Source organism: Colobus angolensis, unplaced genomic scaffold, assembly GCF_000951035.1.
Source record: "Colobus angolensis palliatus isolate OR3802 unplaced genomic scaffold, Cang.pa_1.0 Scaffold242, whole genome shotgun sequence".
In the NCBI taxonomy this organism is placed as follows: Eukaryota; Metazoa; Chordata; class Mammalia; order Primates; family Cercopithecidae; genus Colobus; species Colobus angolensis.
Window position 1 is genome coordinate 1,082,898 of NW_012115622.1, and position 20,619 is coordinate 1,103,516.

Below are 20,619 nucleotides of genomic sequence, written 5' to 3' on the forward strand. Positions count from 1 at the left end.
AAAAAAAAAAAAAAAAAAAAAAAATTAAATGAAAAACTAAATATACAATGTTGATGAATTACGGTTTAAGAGTGTAAGCCACAGGACAGTGGGGAAAGACCATACTGAAGCACAAATCAGTTTGCGTTCTATAGAGAGCACTCTACTGAAGATGTACTGATGAAAGGAAAAACATTTTAGCAGTAAGTATCATCATCATGAGTATTTAATGAAAAATATTTTTACGCTGCTTAAACCGTAGCTCAGAATAGTTTGACTCAATTGCAGCTTTACTTTGACAGTGAAGAGCAAACCAGAAGTTCCTATTTTCCACCCAGCGCTCATTTTGCCAGGCTACTTCCCAATGGAAAACAAAGGTGCTGAAAGAGCCACTAAATCCCTATTTTGTATTGACACAGGACCGTAAAACTCACTGACCAGATGTGCAGTTCCACAGATAATACAGAAGAAAATGTAGTGTTGCAAAGAATATGTTAGTATCAAATCAAAACTCTAAGTTTTATATTGAAAGAGAAAGGCAAAGATTGGTCAGAAATGAAGAATCCAGTTTTCACCATTGAGCTGAAAACCAGAATGAGAGCAATGCCTTAGATTAGTGACCTTCCAGTGAAGTCCTGGACCAGCAGCATGCAGCATCAGCACCACCCAGAACTTGCACAGAATGCAAATTCCCAGGCCCCACCCAAGCCTCCCAAATTAAATGCGGGTACGGCTCAGTGATTTGTGTTTTAACCACCCTCGGGTGATTGTGATGTAAGGTTGGACAATCACCACCTTCCATGTTACCGCTTGTGCTTATTCACACCTTCTGTCTTCTTCCTGCTTACCGGGTCTAATAACTTTCCTGAATTGCGACAAGCTTTCTCTTGATCTTCTTTGTACGTTTTCCCACATATATGTATCCTTGTTTGGTTCTCCTTGCCTTACACTTAAAAGAATATGTCATCGGTGTATATGCTTCTGTGACTCGCATTATTTGCCTAACATTCTTTCTTATGGCCTAGTTTTCCTGGGAGAATGCACAGCTGTGGTAAGGCCCGCCCTCAGCTCCTCAGGGCCACCCGCGTTCCCAGCCATGTGGGCTTTCCCAGCGGCTGCTGCTTCATCCAAGCCGCAAGGGGCGTCTCCAGAGTGTGGCAGTGAACACGAGCATGTGCCTGACATGCCCCCAGTGCCGTGTCACATACGGGAACACAGGGCTCCCAGCATCATGGGGGCCTCCTCAGAGTCCAGCTGCCATGCCCCACCCCCAGTAAAATACCACTTTATTTTGGCAACAAAATGAACAAATTCCTGAAAATCATTTGAATTGAGACTTTATTCTCAGTGTCTCTCAGGCTTATACCAGTTTTGTTTTGCCTTCGTTTCCTCAGGTAAACAAATAAACTGTACTCGATGATGAGGTTCCTTTTATGTCTAAGTTGTTGACGATGAACTGCAGATTGATCTAGGATTTAAAAACCCTTTTAGATGGGCACGGTGGTGCCTGCCTGTCATCCCAGCTACTCAGGAGGCTGAGGTGAGAGGACGGCTTGAGCCCAGGATTTGGAGGCTGCAGTCAGCTATGACTGCGCCACAGCACACAAGACTGCGCGAAAGAGTGAGATCTCATCTTCAAAACAAAAACAAAACAAGTAAAACCCATGTTTTAAAGCAGAAGTCCACAGAAATATCTGATTTCTACTGAAATCATATAGATACCGCAGGTATTTCCAAATAGCACTTATGCTCACTGACACCTGAAGACAGTCATTTTGGGAAATTAGCTCTGCTGTTAGATGAATAAAACACTGCATCAAAAATTTCATTCTTCAATACTTCATTTTTTTTTCTTCTTTTGAGACAGGGTCTCACTCTGCTACCCAGGATGGAGTGCAGTGGCACGATCTCCACTGCAGCCTCCGCCTCCTGGATTCAATCGATTCTCCTGCCTCAGCCTCCCGAGTACCTGGGACTATAGTTGTGTGCCACCGTACCCCACTAATGTTTGTATAATACTTTTTGTAGAGCCGGGGTTTCACCATGTTGCCCAGGCTGGTCTCCAACTCCTGAGCTCAAGTGAGCGGCCTGCCTCAGCCTCCCAAAAGTGTTGAGATTACAGGCGTGAGCCACCACGCCCAGCCAATACTTTACTATTTTTCAGTGTAATTGGGTTTGGGTGTAATCTTATTTTATGATTTCAAAACATTATTTTTAGATGGGGTTCACAGGCTTCCTTAGTGTGCCAAACAGTTAAAAATCCTGCGTTCAAGGAAAACCACTTTACTTACCACTTTTCTTCTATGTTTCTCATTTACAGCATGGGGCTGCAGTTAGGAGTTGGAGGTCTAGGAGACAGATCTGTACCGTCTCAATTACCGGCTGTGTAACCTTGGGCAATTTATTTAACCTCTCTGTGCCTCAAATTCCTCATCCCTGACGGAAGGATGGGAGAGAACTTTCTATGAGAGGGCTGTCGGAAGGATTAAGTGAGTGTTCTTGAGAAGCAGTTGGCAGCGTCCAGGACACAGAACATGCTGGCTAGTATCATTTCCAAGAGTAGATAGTGTTATGCTGTCCTCTAAGTGCAAAAACCTCAGGTTGGAGAGTACAGTTGAAAGGAAATGTGGCCTCCGTATTTCAGTTTTAAAGATTAGATTGAGTCAGTGGAACTGGAATAGTAACTAGCTTCCTAAATACAGGAGTTGGAAAATTATAGCCTGAGGGCCAAATCTGGCCTGATGTCCTTTTTTGCTGAGACACACTTTCATTTTGTCGCAGAGGCTGGAGTGTCGTGGTGTGATCTCGGCTCACTGCAACCTCTGCCTTCCGGGTTCAAGCAATTCCCATGCCTCAGTCTACCGAGTAGCTAAGACCATAGGTGCGTGCCACTACACCCGGCTAATTTTTGAAGTTTTAGTAGAGACGTGGTCTTGAACTCCTGACCTCAAGTGATCTGCCCACCTCGGCCTCCCAAAGTGCTGGGATTACAGGCGTGAGACGTTGCACCAGACCCCCTTTAAAAACAAAACAAACAAACAAAAAAGAGCCTATAATTATGCTTTTTATATTTTTTAATGGTTGGGGAAACAAACAAACAAACAAACAAACAGAAAAACAGTCTTTCCTGGGGTGAAAATGATCTAAAAGTCAAACCTCAGCGGTTAGAAAGTTCTAATAAAACACAGTCACTATTGGTTTTTCTGTATCACCTATGGCTGCTTTCATAGTGACAGAGCTGGGTAGCTGCAACACAGAGCCTAAAATACGACGTGGGTGTGTGCCTGGAATACTAGTTACTCAGGAGGCTGAGGCAGGAGGACTGCTTGAATCTAGACGTTCGAGGCTGCAGTGAGTTACGACTGGCCCAGTGCACTCCAGCCTGGGGAACAGAGTGAGACTCTGCTGGGAGTGAGGGCCTACAATAGTCACACATTGCTTAACAGAAGGGATATGTTCTGAGAAATGCATGGTTAGGTGATTTTGTTGCTGTGGAAACATCATAGTGTATTGACATACACCTAGATGGTACAGCCTACCACACCTAGACGAGACGGCACAGCCCACTGCTCCTAGGTTACACCCCGATACTGCAGCTGACTGTACTGAATACAGTAAGCCACCGTAACGGAATGTTAAGGATTTGTGGATTCAGACACATTTAAACACAGAAAAGGCACAGCAAGGACATTCTACAAAAGATTTTAAAAATGGTACATCTGTATAAAGCACGTGTCATGAGTGCAGCCTGCGGAACTAAACCTGCTCTGGGTGAATTAGTAACTGAGTAGTAAATGAATGTGAAGGCTTGGTACATTGGTACATGACTGTACTTCATGATAAACTTTCTAAATGCTGTAAACTTAGGCTATACTATGTTTGTTTTAAAAAATCCTTTTCTTCAATAATATCTTTAGCTTACTTACAATGACATTTAAAAATTTCGAACTTTTAACTTTTTTTTTTTTAGAAGTAGTCTCGCTCTGTCTCCCAGGCTGGAGTGCAGTGGCCTGATCTCAGCTCACTGCAAGCTCCGCCTCCCAGGTTCACGTCATTCTCCTGCCTCAGCCTCCCGAGTAGCTGGGACTACAGGTGCCCGCCACCTCGCCCGGCTAGTTTTTTGTATTTTTTAGTAGAGACGGGGTTTCACTGTGTTAGCCAGGATGGTCTCGATCTCCTGACCTCGTGATCTGCCCATCTCGGCCTCCCAAAGTGCTGGGATTACAGGTGTGAGCCACCACACCCGGCCAACTTTTAACTTTTTGATTCTTTTGTAATAACAGCTTAAACATTTTTTAGAGCTATATAAAAATATTTTTTCTTTCTTTTTTTTTTTCCTGCTCTGTAGCCCTAGCTAGAGTGCAGTAAGGACCATAGCTCACTGCAGCCTCCAACTCCTGATCTTCCCACCTCAGCCTCCCTAGTAGCTTAGACTCCAGGCATGCACCACCATGTCCAGCTAATTATTTTATTTTTATTTTTTAGTAGAGACGGGGTCTTGTTATGTTGCCCAGCTAATTCGTTTATTTTTATTTTTTAGTAGAGATGGAGTCTTGCTATGTTGCCTAGGCTGGTCTCGACCTCCTGGCCTCAAAATGTCCTCTCACCTCATCCTCCCAGAGTGCTGGGATTACAGGCATGAGCCACTGTGTGGCAGCCTTCCTTATATCCTTATTCTATAAGCTGTTTTCTATCATTGAAATTTTTAAATGTTTACATTTGATCTTTTTTGTTCAAAATGAAGACAAAAACACACACATCAGCCTAGGCCTACACAGGGTCAGGATCATCAATATTACTGTCTTCTGCCTCGACATCTTGTCCCACTGGAACGTCTTCAGGGCAGTAACATGCATGGTGCTGTCATCTCCTATAACAATGCCTTCTTCTGGAATCTCTTCTGAAGGACCTGCCTGAGGCTGTTGTGTATTATAGACAAAACAGCTAGGCCAGCCTTGGTGGCTCACACGTGTAATCTCAGCACTTTGGGAGGCTGAGGCAGGCAGATCACTTGTGGTCAGGAGTTCAAAACCATCCTGGCCAACATGGTGAAACCTTATCTCTACCCCAAAATAAAGAAATTAGATGGGCCTGGTGGTACATGCCTGGAGTCCCAGCTACTTGTGAGGCTGACGTGGGAGGATCGTTTGAACCCAGGAGGTGGAGGTTGCAGGGAGTCAAGGCTATACCACTACATTCCAGCCTGGGTGCCAGAGACCCCGTCTTAAAAAAACTAAACGAAACTAGAAGGAATACACTCTAAAATAATGATTAAAAGTACAGCATAGTAAACACAGAAACCAGTAAGAGTTGTTTACTGTTAAGTATGACATAGTGTACATGACTATATGTGCTATGTCTTTATGTGACTGGTAATACACTAGGTTTGTTTACACCAGCATCACAACCATGTGAGTAATGCATGTGCATGTTACAAGGGCAACGATGTCTCTAGGGGACAAGAATATTCATCTCTATCACAACCTCGTGTGACCACTGTCGTATATGAGGTCTGCCACTGAACAAAATGACATTACGTGATGCACGCCTGTATTGACTATCTGGCCCTTTACAGAAAACATTTGCTGGCCCCTGTTCTAAAACATGCAAACTACAATGGAAAAGGATACGGGAAGTTGCTTGAGTCAAAACCTGTTTTCTGCCGAGCCTTTGGAGGAACTAGGCATAGTGTTTCTATACATGATGATTACTCTCATTAATCATTTCATTTAATCCTCATAATAACTTAACTGAATACTGTCATTAATTCCATTTTATAGATGAGGCAAATTATGCATTAAGAAATTAAGTTCCTTTTTTTTTTTTTTTTTTTTTTTGAGATGGAGTCTCTCTCTGTCGCCCAGGCTGGAGTGCAATGGAGCAATCTCAGCTCACTGCAACCTCCGCCTCCCGGGTTGAAGCAATCTTCCCACCTCAGCCTCCTGAGTAGCTGGGACTACAAGTGTGCACCACCACACCTGGCTAATTTTTGTATTTTTAGTAGAGACGCGGTTTTACCACGTTGGCCAGACTGCTCTCGAACTCCTGACCTCAAGCGAACTGTCAGTCTCGACCTCCCAAAGTGCTGGGATTACAGGCATGAGCCACTGCGCCCAGCTGAAATCAAGTAACTTTTTTAGCAGCATATAACAGCTTAGTCTTGGAGGCATAACAAGTAAACATTTACTGATCCAAATTTCTCTTTCTTTAGAATGAGATCAAACTAGAACTGCAGGCAAGAATGAGTGTCCGTTCACAGTAGCTGCGTGTGGGAGCTCATTGACTGGACAGCATAACTATCACTTTAGCCAATTCCCTTCAGGGAAAAAAGTCAAATAGACTGTAGTGTTCTTTCCTGTCCGGGTTCTCCGTTACACAGGTGTGTTCAGTTTGTGAAAATTCATTGAGCTGTAGAATTAGTAAATGAGCACTTTTCTGTGTTTGTGTGTGTGTGTGTGTGTGTGTGTGCATATTATATATGAGTAATAAGTTTCAAGATGAGGGCTGTCACCTGGTACCTTAATCATACCCCTGTAAACCGTCTTGAGCTAAATACACCCAGTCGTGGTTTGCCCAGGTTCCTGACCCATAGAAATTGTACGATTACAAATTTTTGTAGTTTTAAGTTGCTAAGTTTTAGGGTAATTTGTTACTTAACAGTGGATAACTAATACAGCCTGAAGTAGACATGAATATTAACACTGAAAAGAGAGACAGATAATCATCCTAGAAAGTCAAAAGAATATTAAGAAAAAAACCAACGTCAATAAACTGTGCAAATTAAAGACAGATATAGGGATACGGTATTCTATTATTTAATAAATACTTGTAAGGGCAAGGCACAGTGGCTCACACCTGTAATTCCAGCACTATGAGAGGCCAAGGCAGCAGGATCACTTGCGACCAGGAGTTCAAGACCAGCCAGGGGAACACAGACTTTGTCTCTACAAAAAATTGTGAAAAATCAGCTGGGAATGGTGGCGCGGTCCTGTACTGAGCTACTCAGGAGGCTGAGGTGGGAGGACTGCTAGAGCCCAGGAGGTCAAGGCTACAGTGAGACAGGATCCTGCCACTGTACTCCAGCCTGGGTGAAAGAGCAAGATCTTGTCAAAAAAAAAAAAGAAAGACTATATTGCAGAGATGTCAATTTTGCCCAAATTTCTTCCGAAGTTTATTTGATTCTAGTTAGAATGATTAGATAAGCGGATTTCTTAAAGAACATGACATAACTTTGTAACCACCATCTGGAAGAACAAACAAGCAGAATTAGTTAAGACCAATTTTAAACAGAAGGATGAATTAGAGGGATGAACTCCGCCATCGAGGAATATCCTATGAGAGAAAACAGCCCATATATGAAGGCTCAGTTCACAAGTCACTTTCTTACCCCAGGTTATATGCTCTGTTAATATGTTGTATTTTTATTTCTAAGCACTTACTACTGTAATTACATAACTGGCAACTATATAATCAGTACTGTAATCATTAGTGGACCTCCCTGTCAGAACGGTGAGCTCTAAGAGACCTGGTGAGTGTTTGTGCCGCCAGTACCTACTAGTCTGTTTACAGAGGGCTCACAAGGATCACGCAAGCAGACACTCTCATGCAGTGATCATTTAAGGCTAAATCACAACCACCTCTGTGACAGGGAGCCTGGCAAAAACCTTTAAGCCTTGCTTAAAATGAAGATCTTAAATGGGCATATCTTTTGACTGAGTGAAGCACTTCCAGGAACCTGGTTAATTTTGAACAAAGCTATTTTGCATTATAATGTTTATAACTGCTAAAAGCTAGACATAACTGTCAGCTATCAGACTGGATTATTTGACAATGACATTTAGAGAAAATGTGGTTACAAGAAAACTGATTGCTATAATGAAAAAAAATTCCAGGTTATGAAAATGTGGAATTAAACACAAGGTATGAATCTAACAGTGCTTAAAAAATACAAACTCCCAAGTCTGCATCCTAAATAGAGAACGGAAGAAAATATTCTAAGGTATACTTTATGTATATTTGTATTTATAAATACAACCTGGGTATCCTAGGGGGAAAAGTCGTTATACTGAGTGCAGAAGCAGTGAGTCTCCCCTAGGGAACGCAGACTTCCACCCTGAGAAAAACAGCACTGACATCTCTTTCTTCCCTTGTATACAACTTTATTGCTCATTAACAACAAGCGTCGTTTTCCAGCCCTAACAGACTGAATTCATTAGAACAGAAATATTGGACACTGGCCGGGCACAGTGGCTCATGCCTGTAATCCCAGCACTTTGGGAGGCCGAGGTGGGTGGGTCTCCTGAGGTCAGGAGATCAAGACCATCCTGGCTAACACGGTGAAACCCTGTCTCTACTAAAAATACAAAAAATCAGCTGGGTGTGGTGTCGGGCACCTGTAGTCCCTGCTGAGGCAGGCGAATGGCGAGAACCCGGGAGGCGGGGCTTGCAGTGAGCCGAGACTGCGCCACCGCACTCCAGCCTGGGTGACAGTGCGAGACAAGATCTCCAAAAAAAAAAAAAATTCATACCATAAACCATAACAACTTAAACCCCCTACATGGCACCAGAGGGCAAGAGCCTGGGAAACCCATTGCATCTCACCTTTTTGTGAGCTTGCCCTGTAGTTCTGTCCTATATAGACACGTAGCAAAGAAATGTGTATTAAGATCAAAACAAGAGGTCCTATTAGGACTCTCCTTTATTTGTCATACATCACATTTTGCTCAAAGTCTCTACATATCTCAAAGGCACTGGAGAGCTGTTTACACTTTGCCGTTAAGGGGTAAGGGTGCTTCAGCTGCAAGTTAATTACATCACTGCTGCTGCGTATGTAACCAACAGAAGCTACTCAAATGACAGAAACGTAATAAAAACTAGTTTTGATTTCTTAGGCAATACTTTACCAATACTGCAAACAAAATCAGAAAAAGGCAAATATAAGAAGAAGGAATTCTACACTAGTCGACTTCAATAACTGGAAAGACTGGGAAGATGGTTCAGATGAAGACAGGTCTAATTTTGATCGTTTCTCTGAGATGATGAACAACATGGGTGGTGATGAGAATGTAGATTTACCAGAAGTAGATGGAGCAGATGATGATTCACAAGACAGTGATGATGCAAAAATGCCAGTTCTGGAGTAAGGAATATTGTCATCACCTGGATTTTGAGAAAGAAAAATAACTTCTCTGCAAGATTTCATAATTGAGAGAATTCCTGAGTTGACAGCTCTAAAGGCAGATGCTGTATTTGCCTACTTTAACTCATTTTTCAACCTGTTTGTTTTTCAAAAGGCTTCACTAAGGGTTGATATGTACCATTGTATGGGGCAATTTTAAGTCAGCTAAGGCAATAACCTTATGCATGAACATTTCCCACTTTCATGAAGCTGTTGAGGTCCTAGGCAATTGATGTAGCTGTTGTGATAAATAAAAACATCTCACCTAAGTCTCCTTTTCTTCATAATACAGATACTGACGTGATAGGAAGCTCCCAGCTTAGGGAAAGAGAACTAAATTTTAGATCATAGAACATGGATTCAAAAGTGGGTGGAACAAATTGGCTGACACCTTACTGGTAACCTGCTATTCGTGTTATCCTTCAGGATTGTTCCACTAACATTTATTTTTCAAAAAATTTACTTCACATTATTCTACGTAAGTGTTCACTTGTCAGTGTTCCAGGTGTATCTTAGCTATAACCAGAGAATGCCCTAACTTAGATGGTTTTTGAAGCCTATACATTTGGTATTGTTTGACCCTTAAGCTCTTACATCTCAGCATGGAGGACGAAGAAAGCTGTACATTGCTGGTTGAGAGTCTGTACATTTAGACCAGATTTGTATTTGCACTGCTGAGTATGGCAAATGAGTGAAAAATGTGTCATACACTATTGGATTTTTTATTTCTTTTTTTGATTCAGTTTATACCAGGGCTGAAAACCTCAATTTATGTTCATGATAGTGGGGATTTTTTAAAAAGTCTACATTCTTTCTAATAAACTGTTGGAAGACTTCAAAAAAAAAAAGAAACTCTACACTAAAATATGTTAGCTGGGGTATCCAAGAGTAATCCATAGGGATTTGTGAGAATGAAATAAACTCAAAGATGATGATGGAATAAAAGCTCAACTGCGGAATGAGCCAAACACAGCCTGGGAACTCACATGTACATCTTCCATCTACACTGTTCCGTGATGGCTAAGGATCGGTTCCGGTTTGTCACAGGAGACAGGAAACATCACTACGGCTGGTTAATTAGTTCTCCGCGCAGGAAATGCTTACAAAGGGCCAGGCGCGGTGGCTCAAGCCTGTAATCCCAGCACTTTGGGAGGCCGAGACGGGAGGATCACGAGGTCGGGAGATCGAGGCCATCTTGGCTAACACGGTGAAACCCTGTCTCTACTAAAAAATACAAAAGAAAAACAACAACAACAACAAAAAAACAACTAGCTGGGTGAGGTGGCGGGCACCTGTAGTCCCAGCTACTAGGGAGGCTGAGGCAGGAGAATGGCATGAACCCAGGAGGCGGAGCTTGCAGGGAGCTGAGATCCGGTCACTGCATTCCAGCCTGGGCGACTGAGCAAGACTCCATCTCAAAGAAAAAAAAAAAAAAGAACAGAAATGCTTAGAAAGATCAGAATTACTCACGTGATATCTCTTCGTTGATAGCAGCCCTGAAGCAGGCAGGCAATCAGGTCACTGATAAACTCCACGTCATCTCTGTGAAGAGCGGCTTCTAACTCCTGAGGGAGGGAGAGAGGGAAGTTGAGAAATCAGACAGACAGAGATTTCTTAAAATATACCGCCCCTCCCTACCACCAGTACAAACCCCAAAAACTGAAAGGTCCCAGTAGCGGAAGGACTTGCCAGAGATCAGCTCTGCCCTTCCTTCTGGCTACTGAGAAGAGCAACCAGATTCCATGTTTTCGTTTTCCTGGGGTTTTATTTCTCCCACTACTCCCTCCCCAGCCCCATTCCTCTTACCTGCACATGAGAAGAAACACACGTAACTCTTTTTGATAAATCAATTCTAGCTGCATAATTAAAGAGCTTAACTCTCTGATTATACATAATCGAGTATAAATACAAACGTGCTGTACTGCTTTCTATTTTAATCGCAAAAGAGAGGAAAGGAGTGCTCATGTAATTGTTGATCAAGTATTTGTCATTCACTTAATGTTCTCAAGAGATAAACCATCTGCAACAGCTTTAAAGAACCACTATATTTTGAACAGCAAGTGTTAGTAAGCCATAACGAGAATTTTTATTTTGGGACAGCCACACCTACACGGCTGATGAAAGGTGACTGCGAGAACCAAGGCTAATCTTACATCATCTAAACAGAATGAGGTAACGTCTGTGTGAATGTCTTTGCTTTCCTTGGGGTTCAGCTTGCCTCGACACGGTATTCCAACAAGGAATTGTTTGGAAAGGGGCCACTGGACAAAAAGTGGTGGTGGGGAACTTTAGGAGATCCTATTTCCCTTCTCAACAACCCCAAAATAAGCAGGTATTTTCTTAGATGACAGAGTATTTTCTAGGTCATCAGGTCTCATATTAGAAAAGTTTGCCCACATTCTTTCAACCAGGATGCAATCTTCTGCATGCAAATCATTTCCCAAGAGTCTGCTCCCTATGGTTTGACTTGCTCATAACCAGATCAATAATCCCCAGAAAAACCAAACTTTTGACAATCTTATTAATGGTTCTGAAAAGTAAGAGATGTGCATAAGATGCAAGTTCTGATTTTAACGCAATTACATGGTAGCAGACACAAAACAGGGTAGTTTGCTTCTCATATAGAAATAATATGGCTCTGGACAGGCATGGTGGCTCACTTGAGGTCAAGAGATTGAGACCAGCCTGGCCAACATGGTCAAACCCTGTCTCTACTACAAATACAAAAATTAGCCAGGTGCGGTGGCATGCACCTGTGATCCCAGCTACTGAGGCTGAGACACAAGAATCGCTAGAACCCAGGAGGCGGCGATTGCAGTGAAATGAGATCATGCCAGCGTACTCCAGCCTGGGCGACAGAGTGAGACACTGTCTCAAACAAACAAAAAACACAAACCAATTAGTACCGGCAGGTACGGAAAGCACGCTATGGGAGCTGAGAAGAAAAAGGGTTACTTCTGCTGTGGAAGCCTGGAAGATTTCGTGAGATGGGAATTGTGACTGAGTGACAATGGGGAGAGAGGCAGGGCATGAGCAGGTGCAGGAGGATATTAGGTTCAGTTTAACTATTCTGTAGATTATGTGGAGGGGAGTAATATGAGCTGAGATTGACAGGCGATCCTGAATACCCAGCTAATGAGTTTGGCCTTTCTTTGGGAGACAATGGAGATCCACCTCAGTTTATTTCTATAGAGGAGAGGCAAAGTGAGACTAATCTAGCTGCTGTGTATATACAAGGAATTCTAGTGGTGGAGGGTGGGAAGGGAGATGTTAGCCCAAGCAGCAGCGCAGGAGGAAGGTTCTGAAGGACTTACTGAGAGAAAGGAGAAACAGGAATTCAAGATCTGCCAGAAGTAAAGGCCAGCCGAGGCGACAGAAGACTTGATCGGCTCATGTTTTAAGCTGGGCACTGGGCAAGCCTCCCAGTGACTTATAACAGAAGCAAAATCCTCAAAGCAAAAAGTCCCAGGCCATCTCATTTGATAGGAAGTCAGAATCAGTTAGAGCTGGAAATGAAACTACAGATCACATATTTCCATTCTCCCAATTTAAAGATGTAGAAACTAGCGGGGTGTGGTGGCGCATGCCTACAGTCCCAGATACTTCGGAGGCTGAGGTAGGAGGATCACTGAGCCCAGGAGTTTGAGACCAGCCTGGCCAACACAGCAAGACTGTCTCTTTTAGGGGAGAAAAAAACAACAACAACAAGATAAAGAAACTAGTTCCAGAAAGGTTAATTGGCTTCTCCAAGGGCACTCAGCAAATCAGGGACAGAGCAGAGTGGAAACCCAGGTCACCGAGTCCAGTGTTCTTCCCACAACCAAGCTGCTCCCCCCGGTCAATGTTCTCCATGCTAGAAAGGCCTGATAGTTTCTACAATTACAGTTTCTACAATTACAACCACCACCCCAACCACTGTGTCTTTTCTCTAAGCCCTCACATGTATCACTGTCCTGGGTGGAAATCCTGTCTCTCTGCCAAACCGTACTGTAGTTCTTCAGGGGAGAAACTTTACCTGCAAAGTCTTCCCAGCCAAGCTCCCCCATGCTGCTGCCACCAGTGCTCGCTGTCACTGTGGTGGCCGTCCATGCACCCCCGCACGTTTCTATGGGTCCTGTTCTGTTCCCTCCCCTGCCATCATAAACTAAGAGCACAATCGGATCGTGATGAAAGGTGCTACAATCTGCACTAAATGGTTTCTCCTAAGATTTTTTAACGCATGGAAGTACCAAATTAAATAATAAAGACAACACTGGAGGCCGAGGTGGGAGGACTGCTTAGAGCCAGGAGTTCAAGACCAGCTGAGCAACATAGCGAGACCCCATCTCTACAGAAATAAGTAAATAAATAAATAAACAACAAAGGCCACATTTGAGAAGATAAGCTAAGAACTAGGAAGGTATTCCCAAGGAGAGGACTGCATAAACTTTGCCATATGGTTCATGTGGCATCTCCTCAGAGGATCGCTTTTGTTATGTGGTTTCCAGGAAATCTAATTACCTTTCTCTCCATCTCCGCCTTCTGCACACAGACATCCTCTTCTGGCTTCCACCTTTATCACGGCCATTTTCACCAGCGCTGCCTAGGTTCTAGCTACAACACTATCCTCCAAGGAGGCAAGACAAATTTTCCACATTGTAGCAATAATGTCAGGAATGTCTTTTCTTCAGAACACAATAGAAAGTAGAATATCAGGGATGCTGGACTAACTCTTCCAAGGAGAACTGAAGAGGCTTAAATGGTCTCTGAAGGAACACACGTAGGGAGAGGAACTCTGCGTCCTTTATTAAATATTCCATCTCTTCTCCCTTACCTGCCATATTCCCCATTTCACCATCCCTGTAATATAGTAACTAACTCATTAAAAACAGGGTTCAAAATGTAAAATTGCTTTTTAAATATAACTCTATGATATTATGTTTAATGTGTCAGAAGCCACCCAGAAAACCCACCAAAAAATGTGCAGGTCCAAGCTAACTTGTGACGTGATGAAGTCATTGCTGAATTTACCCCTGGAGCTCAGCAGAACTTAAAATGCAGAATCAGTAAAGATGAGAACCAAGAATAGGTGATGAACCCCTGGAGAGCAAAGCCTTTTCTCTTTCCCTTTAGTAACTATAAACCCCCGCAGTCAGTACCAAATGGATAAACCAAGGCACAGTAAACACAATCCCTGGCCTCACCATCCTGTGATGAAATACGGAGGAAGAATGTTTTATCAAAACAGCCAAGAAGGAAAGAAACAGGAAAGCTATTTTTAATCCTGCTGAATAAAAGAAATGGCCAAACAGTTAAAATGTTGGCTAATCAGTTAAAATGTCTTCCCAATATTTTAATGGGTATGGTGTTTCAGATATGCGGCTGGCATTTGGAAGATGAAAAAGTCTTGGATATCTGTTTGACAACAATGTGAATCTACTTAATATTACTGAACACTTTACAATGTGTTTACTACAAAAAAATTTTTATCACATTCAAAGTGTCTGTTTTCAAGGGTTGTAATGATTAAATGAAGCAATGGCACACAGTGAACACTACATGGAAACATTTACCTTACAATTATTTCATCTTCCTCGCAATGATTGTGGAAAAACAGCAGAGTATCCTTCTCAAAATTCAGAGGTTTCTGAACAAGAGAAATTCAAATGCTTTTAGTAACATGGCCTGCGGTGTTCATGTGCCAATAAAACTATCTGCAAGAACGATCTGGAAATCCAGGTTACTACTTACAAAGCTTTACCACTTAAGGTTTCAACCCAGAGCTTAAGTCTTAGACTACGGCAATAAGGGACTCTACTAAAAATCTCCACCCAACCTTTTCTCGCTTTTTTCTTCTCACTTTCTCTCCTCCTCTTTTGTATTTCCTTTTCACTGTGAGCATTGAGCTGTGAGCACAGAAATCTGAACTTTGCCAAGATGCTCTGGGACAGAAGAGGAAGGGGGGAAAAACAGCAGAAAAGACAGCTAATCAGCATAGGGCAGGGAGACCCATTACCACTGCCCCTCTGCAGCTTCAGAGAGTAGCTGAAGGGAGTAACAGGATTTGCCGCCTTTGCAGCTGGCATCACAGCTCATTAGGGAAAAGTCTGTTCAACATCCTTCCACCTTCTCCACCCTCAACAACAAATCCTTCGAGCCGTGCAGTGGCTGCTGGGAAAAGAACTCAGAAGTGAGCAAGGGGACTAGCCCCAACCTCGCACAGCAGCGGGAAGCAGCAGAAGAAACAGGGCCTTTACCATACCTCTTAAGAAAAGCAGTTAACCATTCTGCACTTCGTAAAGTCCTGCCTGCCTCATACACGAAGATAATTTCCAGACTGGACACAGTCAGGTGACACATGCAGGATATTGCTAAATGCCTTTATTGTAACCCTAACAACCCACTTAATACACCTTTTCTTAAATAACATTACAGGTACCTTGTTTGATGTGTTTCTAATTCCTGTATACATTTTCATTAATCTGTTGCTAAAAGGGTAGTAAAGACAGAAAGTCTTTTCTTCAACTTCTGATTAAGGATCGAGATCATAGATTTGCACTGGTGCCATTCGGTCACCGTAATTCCTTTGAGTGTATTTAAGGAGGGGGAAAATGTTTAAAGAAAAAAAAAATCATGTTTGTTGTATTTTATTTAAGAGGGTTACAAATCTTCCTAATGTGCACAGACACCAACTACTGCGTAGCATCTCTGTCAAAGATCTGGCTTCGTATCGGACCCAGAACCGTGCGGACACAAAGGACATGCAAAGCAGGCCTCCTGAAGGCCTGTCCCAGCTGCTATCCAAGAGAGAATGCCTGGAGTGTGGGCTCAGAATACAGAAATAAAAAAAGCACACTGGCCTCCAGAAGGCTCCCCTGACTTTGACAGCTGATGCTTTCTAACTTGGTATAAATTAATTTAATCCCAAAGGCATACCTCATGCCAATTTACACTGTAAAGTATAAATCAGCTCAAGTGGGTATAATGGTGAGGGACCTGAAACCAGCTATATAACACTTTCAGTTGGCCAAGAGATGTATCCCAGGAGTCCCCAAAGGCTGGCCAGGTCCGTGTTGCTGCTTTGCTGCCACCATGTCATTCCTCTCAGCCTTCCATCAAACAGCTGTGTCACTGGCTCGATGCTGAGTAACACCGAAAGGAAACCAAAATAGCTCCTCCCTCAAATATGACTACAACTCTAAAATATTAGGTTAACTGGAAAATATTAATTATACCAATATACGCGTAAATCTAGAACAGGGTTTTCTGAAAATGTGTAAATTACTAAAACTGGCCCCAGAAGTTTAAAAAGGCTAAGAAGAAGCTCCTTGAGTCTTCTCCCATTAAAAAATGTCCATATAGCCAGGCGTGGTGGCTCACGCCTGAAATCCCAGCACTTTGCGAGGCTGAGGCGGGTGGATCACCTGAGGTCAGGAGTTCAAGACCCACCTGGCCAACATGGTGAAACCCTGTCTCGACTAACATGCCAAAATTAGCCGGGCGTGGTGGTGAGTGCCTATAATCCCAACTACTGGGGAGGCTGAGGCAGAAGAATCGCTTGAACCCAGGAGGCAGAGGTCGCAGTGAGTCGAGATTGCACCCACTGCACTCCAGCCTGGCGACAGAGCCAGAGTGTCTCAGAAACAAAACAAAACAACAACAACAACAAAAAGCCCATATTAACAATTCCTGAGCACTATGAAAGTTGGAAACTATGCAGTATGTTCTAGGTTTGATGAATCCAAGTTTGATTGTTTTTTTCTTTGTTCAAAAGTCTTTGGTGTCTCCCGAATACGTAACACAAGTTCCTAGGTGACTAGAACAATTATACTAGGTAACTAGTATACTGGACACGCACGGCCAGAGACAAAATCTGGAAAAGCAGGTTCGCAGCTGACCACAGACAGCCTCAGATACCAGAGAGTCATCTGGACTTCATCGCTTAGACCCCATTTTCCAATTAGGATGTGAGTGTTCCCTGGCTTCCACGGTGTGTGGCTGGAATATAAAAAGCCAAAGGGTAAAAATGGCATAGGTTCCTAGAGACTTTGACTTTGTGTTGTTGTTGCTTGTTGTTTGGGAGGATGTTTTTACCTTAAACACTTGCACGACTCTTAAAGATAAAATGAGACGTGTCATTAGAGAATTTATATTCAGAGCTGCTTTGGAATCTAGCTCCAGGCCTCTGAGGTTTGGAATCATCACTCTCTGCTACTAGGAGATCACTGTTGAATTAGTTGGAAATTGTGTGGGTACTGGGGAGTCACCAAAGACTTTGAACAAAGAAAAGAAAGAATAATCAAACTTGGAAGGTTAATTTGGATGTGGTCTGCAGATCACACTGTTAGGGAGAGACTGCAGGGCGAGAAAAACCCTGGTCTAGTCTGGGAAGAGGTGATGGGGCCAATGCTAGAAATGACAGCGGAAATGGAAAGAAATGATGAAAGAACATTTTCAGACACACAGTCAATAGGGTTTTGCAACTAACTGTAGATGGAGAAAACGGACAAGGAAAATTTTAGTTACGTTTTAATCCTGTCCAGGAAAAGAAAGCATTATAGTATCTTCAACGGATAAACAGAAATAGGGGAGATAAAAGATGGGGGGGGATGGTGAGTGATGCCAGAGATAAGGTCCTAGAAGTTTAACATGGGACTTCATCTTCCAATGTTCTAGGTCCGGTTGCTCTTACATGATTGTGTCCTGGTCTCCTGTGTAAGAATGATAAAAATGTACATAGACATAATTTTTTTTTTTTTTTTAACTATCTCGGCTCATTGCAACCTCTACCTCTCGAGTTCAAGCGATTCTGTAGCCCCAGCCACCCGAGAAGCTGGGACTACAGTCATGCACCACCATCCCCAGCTATTTTTTTGTATTTTGAGTAGAGATGGGGTTTCACCATGTTGGTCAGGCTGGCCTCAAACTCCTGATCTCAAATGATCTGCCCACCTCAGCCTCCCAAAGTGTTGGGATTATAGGCGTGAGCAGCCATGCCTGGCCCACAGAAAATTTTATATACAATTTCACTGTGTTTGTCTGTGAGTGTGGTAGGTTCCTGTGACTGAATCAATTCAATCAGCTCAGCATTTTATGGACCTGTGATAGTGGGAAGCCACACAAGCAGAAAGGCAGCCGTGTTATCTGAAGACATACTACGTGCCAGGCTCTGTGTTATGTGCTGGGGACACAAAGAAGAAAAAGAGGACCCTGCCCTCAAGTAGCAAAGATCTAGAAGGGAGGACAGGCAAAAAAACAGTAACCTTTTTCATGCAATGTGATGGATGCCACAGCAGAGGCATGCTGCTATGAAGACAGCAACGGCTGAAAGGCCACAGGAGCCAGCAGGCAAGCAAGAGAAGAGGGCAACCGCACAGTACTCCAGCAACATGCAGGTCACCGCCAAGGAAGAAATGCTAAGGTGAGCGTATGAATGAAGATTTCCAGACATGCTTGAAATCCAATCAAGAAGAAATCTGGAAAGGTAGGACAACTAGGAACAGCCTGGGTAGGATTATAGTGAAGAAAAGAGAATTGGATTCTTACTGAACAAAAGAATGTTATCATCAAAAGAGGATGCGCTGTACGCTGTCCATCATGGGAAAGAGGGCCCAAGATAAAGAACTGGCAGTAATCATCCCCCCTGCTGGGGGAGACAGTGATGACGCACTGTCGTGGGCCAAGAATACTTCATCAGCCCTGGGAGAAATGACCCCGTCAAAACAAATGCTTTCCCTTCTGATTCTCAACTCCTAGTACTGGAAGGGTGGTGTGTGTTGAGTGGCAGGTAAACGTGAGTGAAAAGTACTGCTGGTCTCAGTGTGTCCCCCAAAGCTCAAGTACTAGAAAGCTAATCCCTAGTGCAACAGTGTAGGGAGGTGGTGCCTAACTTGGGTCAGGGGGCCCCTGAATGGATTAATGCCATCTTGGGAGTGGGGTAGTTATCAAGAAAGTGGTTTCCTTTGCGAATGAGTTTTGTGGTCTTGCTCACTTCCTCTCACCTTCTCATCCTCCTGCCTCTCACCATGGGATGACAAGGTGCCACACAACAGCCCTCAGCAGTTGCTGGCACTCTGATACTGGATTTCCCAGCCTGAAGAACTAGGAGAAATACATTTCTTTTCTTTATAAATTACTCAGTCTGTGGTATTTTGTTATGGCAAAACAGTATGGACTAAGACAGTTATATATCCAATTTTAAATACAAGAAATAAAATTCTGAGACTTGGGACCTATGGTTATCAAGGGGCTGGGGGTTGCTGGTTTTTTTGGAGACAGGGTTCTCGCTCTGTCGCTCAGGCTGAAATGCAGTGGTATGATCTCACTGCAGCCGCCACCTTCCAGGCTCAAGTGATTCACATCAGCCTCTGAGTACCTGGGACTACACGCATGCACCAACAAACTCAGCTAATTAAAAAAAAATCTGGCCGGGCGCGGTGGCTCAAGCCTGTAATCCCAGCACTTTGGGAGGCCGAGGCGGGCGGATCACAAGGTCAGGAGATCGAGACCACGGTGAAACCCCGTCTCTACTAAACATACAAAAAATTAGCTGGGCGCGGTTGCGGGCGCCTGTAGTCCCAGCTACTGGGGAGGCTGAGGCAGGAGAATGGCGGGAACCCGGGAGGCGGAGCTTGTAGTGAGCCGAGATCGCGCCACTGCACTCCAGCCAGGGAAACAGAGCGAGACTCCGTCTCAAAAAAAAAAAAAAAAAATCTTTTTGTAGAGATGGGATCTCACTATGTTGCCCAGGCTGGTCTTCAACTCCTGGCCTCAAACAATCCTCCTGCCTCAGCCTCCCAAAGTGCTGGGATTACAGGCGTGAGCCACCACGCCCGGCCCCAGGACCTTGTAAAAAGTGCCCCGAGTGCATCTGATGATCAGGCACATTGGGGAATCTGCTCAGGAAGTAAGCACTAGATCTCAGCCCCTCCCCTTTGTTATCGCTGTGGGGCTTACCAAGTCCTGTCCTAAGGCTTTCATGGCATCTACAGATACGTTCCTCAAAGCGAGTCACCCAGCTGAGAGAGATCTCACACGTGTTCTGATTGTTCACTGGCTTCTCATAAGAGGATTATGCTGCCCATCCTCACTGACATCAGACTTGTTCATATGGCCTGCTCATGAAAATGTTCTGGCCAATGAAACATGAGTGAAGTGACATATGCCACCTCTGAGCAGAAGCTGAAACGATTATCACACTGTTCAAGTATAGCTGTTTTCCCTTTATCCCAAATAAGAACTGCTCCTTTAATCTAGAAAGCAGAAGGAAGACAGAAAGCGCAGAGTCAACAGCTGATCTGGAAAAACTTTATGGACACTCACCCCATGTTTCTGTGGCTGCTAAGTACTGAGCTTCTAGGACTGCTTGTTACTGCAGCACAGCCACGCAAAAGCACATACAGGCACGAGGGAGAGAGAAACGCTGAATGTAAAGGGGAAAAAAATGAAAGGTTTTGGCCAGGCGCAGTGGCTCAAGCCTGTAA

The 20,619-nt window shown here is 43.6% G+C and overlaps 1 protein-coding gene across 1 annotated transcript in view; it reads right to left on the reverse strand.

Annotated features, from left to right (window-relative positions):
* Positions 1 to 10,716, reverse strand: part of CECR2 (cat eye syndrome chromosome region, candidate 2) — an 87,341-nt gene extending 76,625 nt beyond the window's left edge. Inside the window, exon 1 of the mRNA XM_011945660.1 lies at positions 10,628 to 10,716. The gene's annotated coding sequence lies outside the window, so the exon portion shown is untranslated. The remainder of the gene's footprint in view (positions 1 to 10,627) is intronic.
* Between the last annotated feature and the right edge of the window lie 9,903 nt (positions 10,717 to 20,619).